Source organism: Triturus cristatus, chromosome 2_1 (assembly GCF_964204655.1).
Source record: "Triturus cristatus chromosome 2_1, aTriCri1.1, whole genome shotgun sequence".
Classification (NCBI taxonomy): domain Eukaryota; kingdom Metazoa; phylum Chordata; class Amphibia; order Caudata; family Salamandridae; genus Triturus; species Triturus cristatus.
The window spans coordinates 716,900,348-716,913,649 of record NC_140581.1 but is presented as its reverse complement, the minus strand read 5'-3'; the positions used below and the strand labels follow the sequence as shown (position 1 = coordinate 716,913,649).

The 13,302-nt window shown below is 46.3% G+C and overlaps 1 protein-coding gene across 2 annotated transcripts in view; it reads right to left on the bottom strand.

The window, feature by feature from the left end:
- Positions 1-13,302, bottom strand: part of DMXL1 (Dmx like 1) — a 1,781,042-nt gene that overhangs the window by 1,262,456 nt on the left and 505,284 nt on the right. The gene's annotated exons all lie outside the window — the stretch shown is intronic.

The window sequence follows — 13,302 nt, the reverse complement described above, 5'->3', positions numbered from 1 at the left end:
TATATATATATATATCTATATATCTATATCTATATATATATATCTATATCTATATAATCTACTGGCGGTTGCCAGTAGATAGTTATAGTTAGGACCGTGTTTCCATAGGAAATCCGCAACATTCTATTTGGAATAACTTTGGCGCCGGTTGACGATATATATATATATATATATATATATATTTAGGCATTCATTTAATGTCGTCCTGTGTCTAAACATGGCTACTTTCACACGAAAGTCCTATTGCAGTAGCTTCTGTAGGACTAAATTGAGTTACTTTTCTTCCTCACAACGAATAAACATTAGAGAACAACTTGCATTTCACAACTTCAGTTAAGAAAAAATTATTAAATGAGGAAATAAGAAAAATACAATGATTTTCCCGCACTATTTTAGTACATCTACTATGACCGTTTACGAAGGAGGATTGAGGAGCATCTGTTTTTTTCGGGACCATTTTAGTGTCCACAAGGGCTCCAGTAGTACAATCTTCTTGATCACACACAGATTGGGTACCACAGAGAATCAGAAGTCCAACCAAGAATCTCTCACACACACAGAACGAATTTCCCAAGGGCACTGAGCAAGTACCAGTGGGCAGCAATAGCAGTGTTAGCTACACACCCACATTATGTAGAACATTAGAATGGTGCAGGTTACACATTAACGGGTTACTAATTTCAGAGGCCTTAAATTGCCGAGTAATTTATTAAGTTGAAGATATCAGTGTGATCCCAGGTCACAATGCCCATGTATGTAAAGCACTGTTAAGTTTCCGCATTCTGCAAATCACAAATGCTTTGCCAGTTTGCCCCAGAGTAACACATACCAAAGCTACACCAATCAAATGGCTTAGTATTGGTGCTTTACATATTAGAAGAAAGTTTGTGATCTAGTTTAGTAAAGGGGCGGTACACATTGGGGTAAAAAAGGTTAACTAGGCAGTTGCCACATCCCAAACATAAAGGTTACTAGACCCCATACTCCTCTATGAAGCACCCTAATACGTAAAGCATCATTGCTCTGAACTCAAATGTTCATTAAAGTACTATTAGGCTAGTTAAACTAGTTTACAAATGGTGTTTCTTCCTATGCTAGGAAACAAGTGCAAACTCGATCAGCAATGAGGCTTTGAATCTAGGAAAAACTGTTTAAAGTGGCCTAATTATAGTACTTTAAGTTTTCTGAAGAATTGACAATTTCTACATTTACCCAAATATGTAATCCAGTATTTAAAAGTCCACTCATGTCTTATGTGAGAAGCATCATTGCCAGCATGCACCCTCCTTTCTTGCCAGACTCTCAGCCTTTGCCTAACAACTCAGCTCATGATTCAAGAGAAGCATCCCCCCCGTCTGCACTTCTGAGGATACGATAGAGGATTGCAGTAAGGAATTAAGGGAGAGAAACATTTTGATGGAAGCATTTATGAAGTTGAACAAGGCAGAATTAATGTAGGAAATAAATAGGACAGAACAGAACAAGTAAAAACATTATTTAAATCTGGTATCCTTGTTGGCACAGAAACAATGGTGTAACACAAAATCATGGGGCCCCCTTGCAGAATGCGGTAAGAGACCCTCTACTATTTCACTAAATTATAAGCTGTTGCCCCAACAGCGAGGTTACCGGGGTGCCCTGTGCTGAAGGGGCTGCATGAACCTGTGTTATGACCCTGCAGAAAGGTCAAAGAGAAAGACTAACTAGACAGCAGGTTTACTATACATAGCAAAGATGTTTGAAAACGGGAAGGATGTCTAATTTGGGGAACTCAGTTTGAGGTATAAAAGTCCCAGATAGAAAGACCCATAAACTCTGTGATCTTAACTTAGAAAGTACGAGATCAGACTGCCAGCTGCCCTTCCACCCATGTTCCAAACTCCACATGCTCAAGGCTTTCAGCCATGCATGCAATGGGTTAGCAGCAGTGGCTTGTCCCTTCACCTTGCCACTCCTGTGCTCTGCATTGCTTTTGTCCATGTGCAGCAAATTTATTTACAACCATGGCAAACTATGCAAATTTTGATGTACATAAAAAGTTGTTTTCTCCCATCAAAAATAATTTGACATCTATAAGAACCTTTCTCTAAGTTTGTATCCCCAAAAGGCTCAGATGCAGTCACTCTTCAAACTAAATTTCTTATTTAATGTGCCGTGATAATAACTTTCCCGAAAGCTACAAACTCTAGATGACAGAAAATACATCACTGAACAACCTTTTTTAACGGACAAATAACATCTCTAAAAATTCAAACCTGAGCGGCAGAATTTGCAAATTTTAAATGCGTGAATTCAACTGTCACAATATCCCTTAAATTCAACCTTTCAAAACGTACCCAAAATCTTTCTGGAAAGTCAATATCTGAAACACTACTAAATGGCTTTACGCCAAATCACAGTTTCAAGCCAAGCTTGGTTTAATTCCTTTCAGCAGTATTTGCATTAGCTAGGAATCTTGGCCTGCAGCTGTTTCCTATGGGCAAGATTTTTGTCCCACCTTCTCCACAATTTTATTTATTTTGACAGTTTTGTCTCTTTGCTGGGGGCAGGGCGTTCCAAATCCTGGGGGCCATTCCTGGGAAGGTACGATTGTATGTTTTCTTCTTGGAGAAACATTGTGGTTTAAGTAGAAGATTATCAGAACTCCAAGTAGTTCTGTTACCACCCAATAGTGCTAGTTTCTCCGCCAGGTATCTCGGGGTTTTGTGGTGCAATGCCTTATGTGTCATACAGGCGATTTTCAAATGGATTCTTGCCTCAAAAGGTAACCAGTTGAGGGCACGAAGGTCAGGTGAAATGTGGCAGTTTCTTTTTAGAGCCTGTGATGAGTCTAGCAGCTGCATTGATTGAGGCTCTTAGCGGAGTGGTTGTTGATCTGGGAAGGCCGCAGAGAGCAACACTCCCATAGTTCACTCTTGGAATTACTAGAGTTTGAACTGCCTGTTTAAAGTCATTCGCAATATGAAGGGTTTCAGTTTTCTCAGGGTGTTCATCTGAAAATTGGCTCCTTTAGTTGCAGCGCTGATGTGTTTCTATATATTTAGTTTATTGTCTAGAGTTATTCCTAGGGATTTAGCGGAATCAATGATGAGAGGTTGACCATCGAGTGCTGTTAGGTGCTTCATTCACTCGTGGATCATGGCTGTTTGGTTGGGGGGAGCGAAAAGGAGGAATTCTGTTTTTAGTGTGTTAAGTTTTAAATGGTTGTTTGCCAACCAGGTCTGTGTTTTTTGGAGCATTGAGTTAAGGGACTTGATGTCTTCAAGAGAGTGGACCTTAATGTAGAGTTGTGTGTCGTCAGCGTACATGTTATATTGGATGTTTGAGGAGTTGAGAAGCTCGGTGAGTGGTTCCATAATCAGATTGAAGAGTGTTGGGGAGAGGGAAGATCCCTGGGGTACTCCCAAGGTGACTGGGGTGGGGTTAGATAAAGATTGGTTGATCTTGAATCTTTGCGTTCTGTCTTGCAGGAAGGAAGTGAACCAGTTTAACACTGTTCCAGATAAACCCATTCTATGTTTCAAGAGGTCTAGTAGGTTGCTGTGTTTGACTGTATTGAAGGCTGAGGATGAGTCAAATAGGATTAACAAACATGCTTTATTTTGATCCACTATTTGTAGTGCGTAATCTATAATGTGGGCCATGGCTGATTCAGTACCATGCCCTGATCGAAAGCCAGATTGGAATTGATTGAGCAGGTTGAAGTAGTCAATGTGGTTTCTAAGCTGCATGTGGACACATTATTCGAGTAGTTTGGCCAGGGTCGAGATGTTGGAATTTGGGCGATAGTTATGTAATACTACTGGACTTGTTATACTTTTGTCTGACAAACAAAAAAGGTTTATTTTTGATATATGTACAAACAGATCCAGGGTACAGCGATGGGAACCTGTTTGGTCCAACTTACATAAATGTATTTATGGGCTGGGGGGTGAAGCAGGTCCTCCATGGGATATGTCGCTTTATGGGTGCAATTAATTGACAACATTTTTGGTATATGTAGGTTATTTGTGGAGTCCTTGAATAACAATGACTGGAATTTACAATTTACTAGGAAAATCTGTGATGTGAGTATTAAATTCTTGGATATACTTGTGGAAGTCTGTGGTGACAGACCGAAAAGCAGCCTTTTTAGAAAACCTAAGACTGGGAACAGCCTTCTGCATTCAAACAATGATTATCCCAGCAACTGGATACTGTCTGGAAAACTCTTGAGGGTTAAATGGAACAAAATGGTTACTTACCAGTAGGCGTAGTTTTGCCGCTTGAAAAATGTTCTGGATTCACATGCTGTGCATCATTCCGCCATCTAGTGGTTGGGTCCGGAATGGTCTGTTTTTTCTCTCACTTGTTTTGGTTGCTGTCGACCACCATCTGGTGGTCGACAGCAACCAAAACAAGTCCCCTGTGTAATGGCAGACGGTATCCTGGAGGTCAACGTGCGTGGTGGCCATCTTGGGATTCTTTGTTCTGTTTTCCTTATGTTTTGTAATCCTTGTGATGGTTTTGAAAAATACTGATGTAGTCCTTTGCTTCCCCACCTGTTTGTTTTCAAATAGGGGGAGGCCGGGTGGGTCGCATGTGAATCCAGAAAATTCTTCAAGCTGCAAAACTGCTCCTACTGGTAACCATTTCGTTTTGCAGTGTGAATCCTTTTCTGGATTCACATGCTGTACATCAGATTATGTAGCAGTTTCTCCCGTGTCTGGGAGGCTGTGGTGAAAGGAAGACCTTGCAAACAGGTGTTGAAGCACCCTCTGTCCAATTTGAGCTTCCTTATTCATTTGCATGTCCACACAATAATGCTTTGTAAAGGTGTGTGGTTATGCCCATGTTGCTACTGCTCAAATGGAATCAATGGGTACATTGGGCACCAGCGTTGCTCCTTTCTTTCTAGTGGAGTGAGCTGTTGGTTGCATTGTTAGTTCCTTTTTGGCATTGGCATAACATAACTGGACAGCTTGTACGATCCATCTTGCAATTGTTGCTTTTGTGACAGCTGATCCTGTATTGGTATGTGCCTAAGCAACAAATAATTGCTTTGTTTTCCTGATTAGTTCTGTTTTCAGCAAATAGTACAATAAGGCCCTCCTTACATCTAGGTTATGGAGGCTTCTATCTGCTTTAGTTTTTGGGTTCTTGAAGAAAACTGGCAGGAGAATGTTTTGATTTAAGTGATACTTAGATACCACTTTAGGTAAAAATTGTGAGTTAGCCTTTAAGATTAATTTATCCTTGTGGATTTGTAAGTAGGTTTCTTGTATAGTTAATGCTTGCCGTTAACTTACTCTTCATAGTGATGTTATAGCAATGAGAAATGCTGTTTTGAGAGTAATATGTTTGAGGTCTGCCGCAAGCATGGGCTCAAAGGGTTTTGTCATCAGTTGAGAAAGTACTGTATTTAAGCTCCAAGTTGGTACAGGAGCAGCTCTTGGTGGAGCTATTCTTCCTGCTCCTTCTAAGAACCTTTTGATGACTGGTCTTGTAAAAAAACTTTTGCATGATTTTCCTCTTGTGTATGCCACTATGGCAGCAAGGTGCACTTTAAGGCTGGAAAAGTTGATGTTGCTGTCCAAGAGGTGAGTAAGATATGTAATAACGGTTTCTTGTGTATTGATAGAATTAGTATTGTTGTTAGCGCTGCACCATGTGGTATATCACTTCCATTTTGCTGTATTGCATTTTCTTGTTGACTGTTTTCTTGCCTTTTTTTTGAATTTCCATGACTCTGAGCGGTAGATTGAGATGCCCAAATTCTATGTATTCGGGTGCCAGGTTGCTAGTTGTAGCGTTGCTGGTGAAAAAGCTGGCCATGTTGCATTGTCAGCAGGTCTTTTTCTGCTTTGGATAGTTCTAGGAGAGTTGAGTGCCATGTTTGCCTTGGCCAATGAGGAGCAATGAGAATCATAATTGTTCCTGGTTCCTTTGCTTTTGTAGCACTCTTTTCATCAGGGGGATTAGCTATTGGACTCCTGAGGCGGAAGCCGGGAGAATGCGTAACTTTGTCTTTTAAACATTTTAGAACTGTGATAACGTGTTTTTATCACCTCCCCTCCTACCTGCACTCCTGGGCTTCTCTTGAACAGCGCTCCTCGCTGCTACGACCCCTCACCCCCAGACGCCATTCTCGAGCGCGAGGCGCGCCACAGACACGCCCACTCTGTTGGCCACGCCCCCTCGACCTCTTGCGTATATATAGCGAGCGCTGAAGCGAGGCGCTTCATTAGCTATTGGACTCCTGAGGCGGAAGCCGGGAGAATGCGTAACTTTGTCTTTTAAACATTTTAGAACTGTGATAACGTGTTTTTATCACCTCCCCTCCTACCTGCACTCCTGGGCTTCTCTTGAACAGCGCTCCTCGCTGCTACGACCCCTCACCCCCAGACGCCATTCTCGAGCGCGAGGCGCGCCACAGACACGCCCACTCTGTTGGCCACGCCCCCTCGACCTCTTGCGTATATATAGCGAGCGCTGAAGCGAGGCGCTTCATTAGCTATTGGACTCCTGAGGCGGAAGCCGGGAGAATGCGTAACTTTGTCTTTTAAACATTTTAGAACTGTGATAACGTGTTTTTATCACCTCCCCTCCTACCTGCACTCCTGGGCTTCTCTTGAACAGCGCTCCTCGCTGCTACGACCCCTCACCCCCAGACGCCATTCTCGAGCGCGAGGCGCGCCACAGACACGCCCACTCTGTTGGCCACGCCCCCTCGACCTCTTGCGTATATATAGCGAGCGCTGAAGCGAGGCGCTTCATTAGCTATTGGACTCCTGAGGCGGAAGCCGGGAGAATGCGTAACTTTGTCTTTTAAACATTTTAGAACTGTGATAACGTGTTTTTATCACCTCCCCTCCTACCTGCACTCCTGGGCTTCTCTTGAACAGCGCTCCTCGCTGCTACGACCCCTCACCCCCAGACGCCATTCTCGAGCGCGAGGCGCGCCACAGACACGCCCACTCTGTTGGCCACGCCCCCTCGACCTCTTGCGTATATATAGCGAGCGCTGAAGCGAGGCGCTTCATTAGCTATTGGACTCCTGAGGCGGAAGCCGGGAGAATGCGTAACTTTGTCTTTTAAACATTTTAGAACTGTGATAACGTGTTTTTATCACCTCCCCTCCTACCTGCACTCCTGGGCTTCTCTTGAACAGCGCTCCTCGCTGCTACGACCCCTCACCCCCAGACGCCATTCTCGAGCGCGAGGCGCGCCACAGACACGCCCACTCTGTTGGCCACGCCCCTTTCAACCCCCCGCCTCACGACCATTAAGATGTGTCTTTGTAGGAAGCGCAGCGGACGAGCGCAGCGGGCGCGACGATTGCGCGCCGAAGGCGCGCCTAAGGCAAGCCCGTCTGCGCCCGTCCGCGACCGGCCGGGACTAGGGGCCTTACACTCTGCCCCACTTATCACCTATAGCCCAGACCTACTTCGCAGCTACCAGGGCCCCTGGCCCATCACGATCAGTACCAGCTCTCGCATCTCTGCTCTTGGCATAGCCTCCCTCTCTCCCCTCCCTCACCCTCCTCCTATTCTGGACACCCTGCCTACGACCTGTAGGCCTGCTCCTCCACCAATCCTTAAAACCATTACAGCTTTCTACCTCAACACCCGTTCTGCTGTTGCCCACTCGCATGAGCTCTCGGTTTTGCTGGACTTACAGGCCCCAGACCTCCTCTTCTTAACCGAGACCTGGTTCTGCGATGACTCCCTCCCTGCACTCCTATCCACCCTTCCAGCCTCCTACTACGCACTCAGGGCTGACCGCCCTTCGGGCAGAGCCGGGGGCGGCGTGGCAGTTATCGCACGCACCGATTTCCCCTTTCAAATTCTCCCTCTACCTAACATTGCTACCACCGAATTCCTGGTGATTCGCACAGTATCCACCTCCCCTCCTCTCACCTGTTTCCTTACTTATCGTCCTCCTCAGTCCCCCCTGCAGTTTCTCCCAGATTTTTTGGAGGTCTTGGCCACCATTGCAATCAACAACTCCTCCATCCTGCTCCTCGGCGACTTTAACTTCTGGCCTTCCGATCCTGCCGAATGTCTGTCATCTAAGGATTTTTCCGAAACCCTCCTCTCCCTTAACTTCACTCCCCATGTTCACTCTCCCACTCACATCAAGGGTCACCAGCTTGACCAAATCTGGTCCCTGAACTGCCCTGTGGAATCCTTATCTATCTCCCCTTGCACCTGGTCCGACCATCATCTGATTTCATTTCTCCTTCCTATCCTTCCCCCAGCTATACCCCCCCGACCCAAAAACACCTGGGTCCGATCATGGGGCCGGGTCAATCTTGAGAATCTCTCCTCTCTCCTTGCTGATTCTCTCCCGCCTCTTCAGGGCCTCACCACCGTCTCCCAGGCTGACGCTATAGACCAGTGGCTCTCCCGCAGCTGCGACTCCGTTGCCCCGCTCAAGCGCATCACCTCTAAACGCGACAAAGACGCCAACCGGTGGTTTAACCAAGAGCTTAAAGCCACCAAACTTATAGTTCGCCGCGCAGAGCGGGCTTGGAGGAGAAACTACTGCCCCACCTTGAAACTGGAATATATCAATATCCTTAACCAGTACAAAAAAAGCATCCTGGAGGCCAAAACAGCTTATTTCTCCTCCAAAATCCTAGCAGCGGAGAACCAGTCTAAGGAGATCTTCTCCATCGTTCACAACCTGGCATTCTCGGACAGAACTACGCTTAAACCTGCCCCGTCAAATGATCTCTGTCTTTCTCTTAATAATTATTTCATCCAGAAAATTATCACCATTAAGGCCAACATCCCCCCACCTCCCCCTTCTTTTGTGGATCCCCAATGTCCCCCTCCCAAAGGCAAACTAATCACCTTTCCCCCCATCACCCGGGAAAACCTGACTACATTGGTGCCTCTGATCAAATCTGGCTCCCCTCTTGATCCCTGTCCTGCCCATATCCTCCGCCACATCTTTGTTTCCTGTCCAGATCCCCCCCTTCACCTCCTCAATTGCTCCCTCGCGCAAGGCATAGTTCCTAGCCCATTGAAGTCTGCGGTAATTGTGCCCATCTTGAAAAAACCTGGGGCAGATCCTTCTGTCCCTGCCAATTTCCGCCCCATCTCCCTCCTGCCATTTCTAGCTAAGGTGCTTGAGCGCCACGTCACCTACGCTCTGAGCTCCTTTGTGGAGAAACATGGAGCCCTTGCCCCCCGCCAAGCTGGTTTCCGCCCCGCACACTCCACGGAGTCCGTGGTCATGTCGGTCCTCGACACCCTCAGGGAGGGTATGGACACCAACCATCACCAGGCCCTTGTGCTCCTCGACCTCTCAGCCGCCTTTGATACGGTGGACCACAACATCCTTCTTTCCCGTGTCAGGGCGGCGGGGATCGAGGGGTCTGCCTTGGTCTGGTTGTCCTCCTTCCTGAGCGACCGCACCCAGGCGGTTCACCTGGGTGACTTTACAGCGGACTTCCGGAAAGTCCAGTGCGGGGTTCCTCAAGGTTCATCTCTCTCCCCTCTTTTGTTTAATCTATATATCGCCTCTCTTATCTTCTCTCTCCAACAGATGGAGGTCGCCGTATTTAACTATGCGGATGACCTCCAGCTGGTCTTTGATCTCTCCTCTCCTTCTGCTGTCCTCAACTTTCAAACTGTCATGCTTTACATCAGGGACTGGATGGGCCACAATCACCTCAAACTTAACCCAGACAAAACCGAGTTGGTTTTGACGGGCGGCTCATCCAGCCCCTGGTCCCCCCTTTGCTGGCCTCCCTCTCTCGGTTCTCCTCCTGTCCCCTCCTCCTCTGTTAAAACACTAGGCATCAAGCTCAATTCCCAACTCACCCTCCACTCCCAGGTTAGCTCTGTGGTATCTTCCTCTTTCCTTTCACTGCGTACTATCCGCAAGGTGTCCCGCTTCTTTACTTTTTCCGCTCTCAAACTTATTATTCTGGCCATGGTGGTGTCCCGCCTGGACTACGGGAACGCTCTGTATGCCGGTATTCCTGCATACAGTTTGCGCCGCCTACAACAGATCCAAAACCAGGCGGCCCGCCTAGCCTTCAACCTTCCCAAATTCCATCACTCCACCCCACTCCTGAAATCTCTCCACTGGCTCCCAGTGCGGGCTAGAATTCAATTCAAACTCGCATCCATCACTTTCCTGGCCCGATTGGACCTGGCACCTGCCTTCATCTCCTCTGAGATTGTTCCCTATGTCCCCTCTAGGGACCTACGTTCTTCTTCTCAGTCCCTCCGCATCATCCCTCGCTTCCGGAGAAAGAAGTGGGGCGGCTCCAAATTTGCCATTCTAGCACCAATCCTTTGGAATTCCCTTCCCCTTCATCTCCGTGCCATCACCCTCTATCCCCAATTCCGTAAAAGTCTTAAAACCTACCTATTCACTAAATCGTATGAATAAATGCCCATCCCTCTCTCCCTGCTCTTAACCCTCAGTCCCCTCTAGCTACAGCGCCAAGAAACCGCCGGTATACGTGCGCTTTATAAGTGCTTTTAAACTCAAACTCAAACTCAAACTCAAACTCAAACTCAAACTTGTGGAAAAGCGTCAACAAATGTCTGTGACCAACAGAGTGAAAGTGCATTTCCCTTTGACAGGTGGTGTGGAAACCTAGAGGCAAAGTTTTGGCATTTCTTATTCTGCATTGTTGCAAACAGGTCCAACACTGGGGTTCCCCAGATGTTGAATAGATACTGCACTGTTGTCTGTTTCAACTCCCATTCGTGGGAGCAGTTTTGTTTGCTCAGTTGGTCTGCTGTAATGTTATGTACTCCTGGTAGCTGTACTGTACTGTCTGCAGGTTGAGTTTTTTGGGGTATCGCCCAATTCCAGTGCAAGTTTGCTCAGGGGAAAGGACCTTGTTCCACCCTGTTTGTTCAGGTAGACCATTGTAGTTGTATTGTCTGTTTTTATTAAGATGATTTTCCCCTGAATATGTTTCTGGAATGCTTTGAGTGCCAGAAGAACGGTTTTCATCTCCAAAAAATGTATATATTTTGCGGAGTCCTGTTCGCTCCACTGTCCATGTTCCTCCTCTAAAGGTACTCCAAATTGATTTGCTGCCCTTTTGACAATGTATTTGTAGAAAGCTATGTCGTCTGGAGGTGAAGCTATTCAAGGGCAGCTGCAAATCTTTTCTTCCGGGCTCTCTGTGTTGAGGTCGTTCCACTCTTCCTCGAAATTTTCGGTGTTTTCCTCCTCTTAAGGTATGTCCCTTCATCCTCTCCTTCGGAGTCTTCTGCCTATTCGGCGTCGACGTTCTCTGGTTCGGCCGCCTGTGTTTTCGGGATTCAAAAATCCTTCAATGAGGCTTTGAACTCCTTCTTTTGTAGGAGCCATGCCATTTCTTCCTCGAGTCTTCTCCTTTTCTTTTCGACCTCGAGGGCCCTCTTGGCGTAGGTGGCTGGAGATTTTCTTTGTTCAGTGGTTCAGTGTTGACCCTTTGTTTCTGCGATTTTCCCTCCTTGGCAACCTTCGGTTGGGTTCCGTGGGTTTCTTTCAATTGCGGCTGACCATCGATTGCTTTTTTGCTCGTCGTCTGGGCTGCCTTGTGTGCCTTATGTTGATGGCCTTTTGGTTCTGGTGGATCTTTATGGTGTCTTACCTTCTCCGTCTTCTTTTTTGGATCCTTAGCCTTTTTCTAGGCGTGGATTTTCCAGAGTCCCCCTCTATGACCTCGACGTACGATCCCTCGTACATTGACTTCGCTGGTGCTCCATGTTCCTCCTCGTTGCTCGAGAAACCCAGGTCTCTCAGAGAGGTTTGCTTTGTTGTCTGCGACATTGTGGCGTAGTGGGCTTGTCTTTGACTTCGGAGTGTCCTTAGCGTTTTCGGTAGGAATGCTGCGCAGGCTTCACAGTCCTTGTCATCTTCGGGCAGAGGTTCCTGTCGTTGTGTGGGTCGTGTTGAGCCTACTTGTGGTAGCACTTGGGGCAGAACTTGAAGGGGGTATTCTCCATGGCCCCTACCTCGCCATTTGTGGACTGGAGTGGTCCTCTGGTTCTGCCTTACTAACGACGTTGATGATCGATGATATCTCTTCGTTGACGTCGATGATTTTTTGTTTGGGGAAAATTCGAAATTTTCTTCAGTGCTTCCCGTCTTGCTTCCAGACCCAACGGCAGAAAAAAGCATCTGAAAGATGGCCACCATGCACATCGTCTTCCAGGATACCGTCTGATGTCACACGGGGGACGTACCTGCCACCAAATGGTGGTTGACAGCGACCAAAACAAGAGGAAAAAAAAAACAAAGACAATTCAGAACCCAACCACTAGATGGCGGAATGATGAACTGCATGTGAATCCAGAAAAGTATTCACACTGCAAAACTGTAGTACTGGGGAAAGTTTGTTGAAAGAGCAACAAATTATGTTGTCTAGATTTGAAGAGAGGGAGTATGCGAAGTCTGAACTGGATTTGGTGGCAGAACATGTGAGTAACAAACCGGAATGAGCTCCTCAATCAACAAAAATAGAAAGGTGAATAGAGATAATCAGATTAGGTTTATTATCACTTACAATGGGGCGTTTTAAAACTGACCAAGGACTATTGAGTAGAATTTCTGGCTACTCCAAATTACCTTCAGTAACAGTGCCTCTGTTCAGGACAGATTAAGTAGGAACTATGTAGTGGTTAACCCAGAGTCTACAAGTGCGAGTAGACGTGGCTTTTTCAGATGCAGGAAATGCAAGGCTTGCTGAGCTACTTGTGATAGGATTGAATATGAAACACCATTGGGTAATAAGAAATGCATAAATAAACATCTGACTTGAAGATCAGGTCATGTAGTTTACATTAGAGTGTGTCCATGCGGAAAAGGGTAAGTTGGCTGGACCATTTATCCGGAAAAAATAAAGAGAGTACCCGAGCACATGAGGGCAATACGGAAGGACTGCCATAATCCGGTGGCTATGTATTGTCTCGCACACAATAGAGTCTTTTTATTAGGTGTAATATTGTTTACACAGGTGGTTGAGGACATCAGGAGTCTCTTGAGAGCTACGAATTTTAGATCATAATGTTGTGCTGCCCACTTGGGATGTACTGTTCTTATGTTATGTCAATTTGTAATGCGCCCAAATCTCCCCTGAGAGTAACAAGGCACTTGAGCAGGTGTGGGGTCTCAAAGAGCCAGGTCGTTAGCTTCTTGCAAAACTCCAGAAGTGAGGAGGCTCTGATGAGTTGTGGGAGATTGCTCCATGTTTTGGGTGCAATGTAGGAGAACAAGCAATCTCCTCTGCTTTTGTGAATGTGGGGGCAGTGTACGAGTGAGAGTGAGGCTAAGCGTAGGTATCTGACAGGCTGAGGAAAG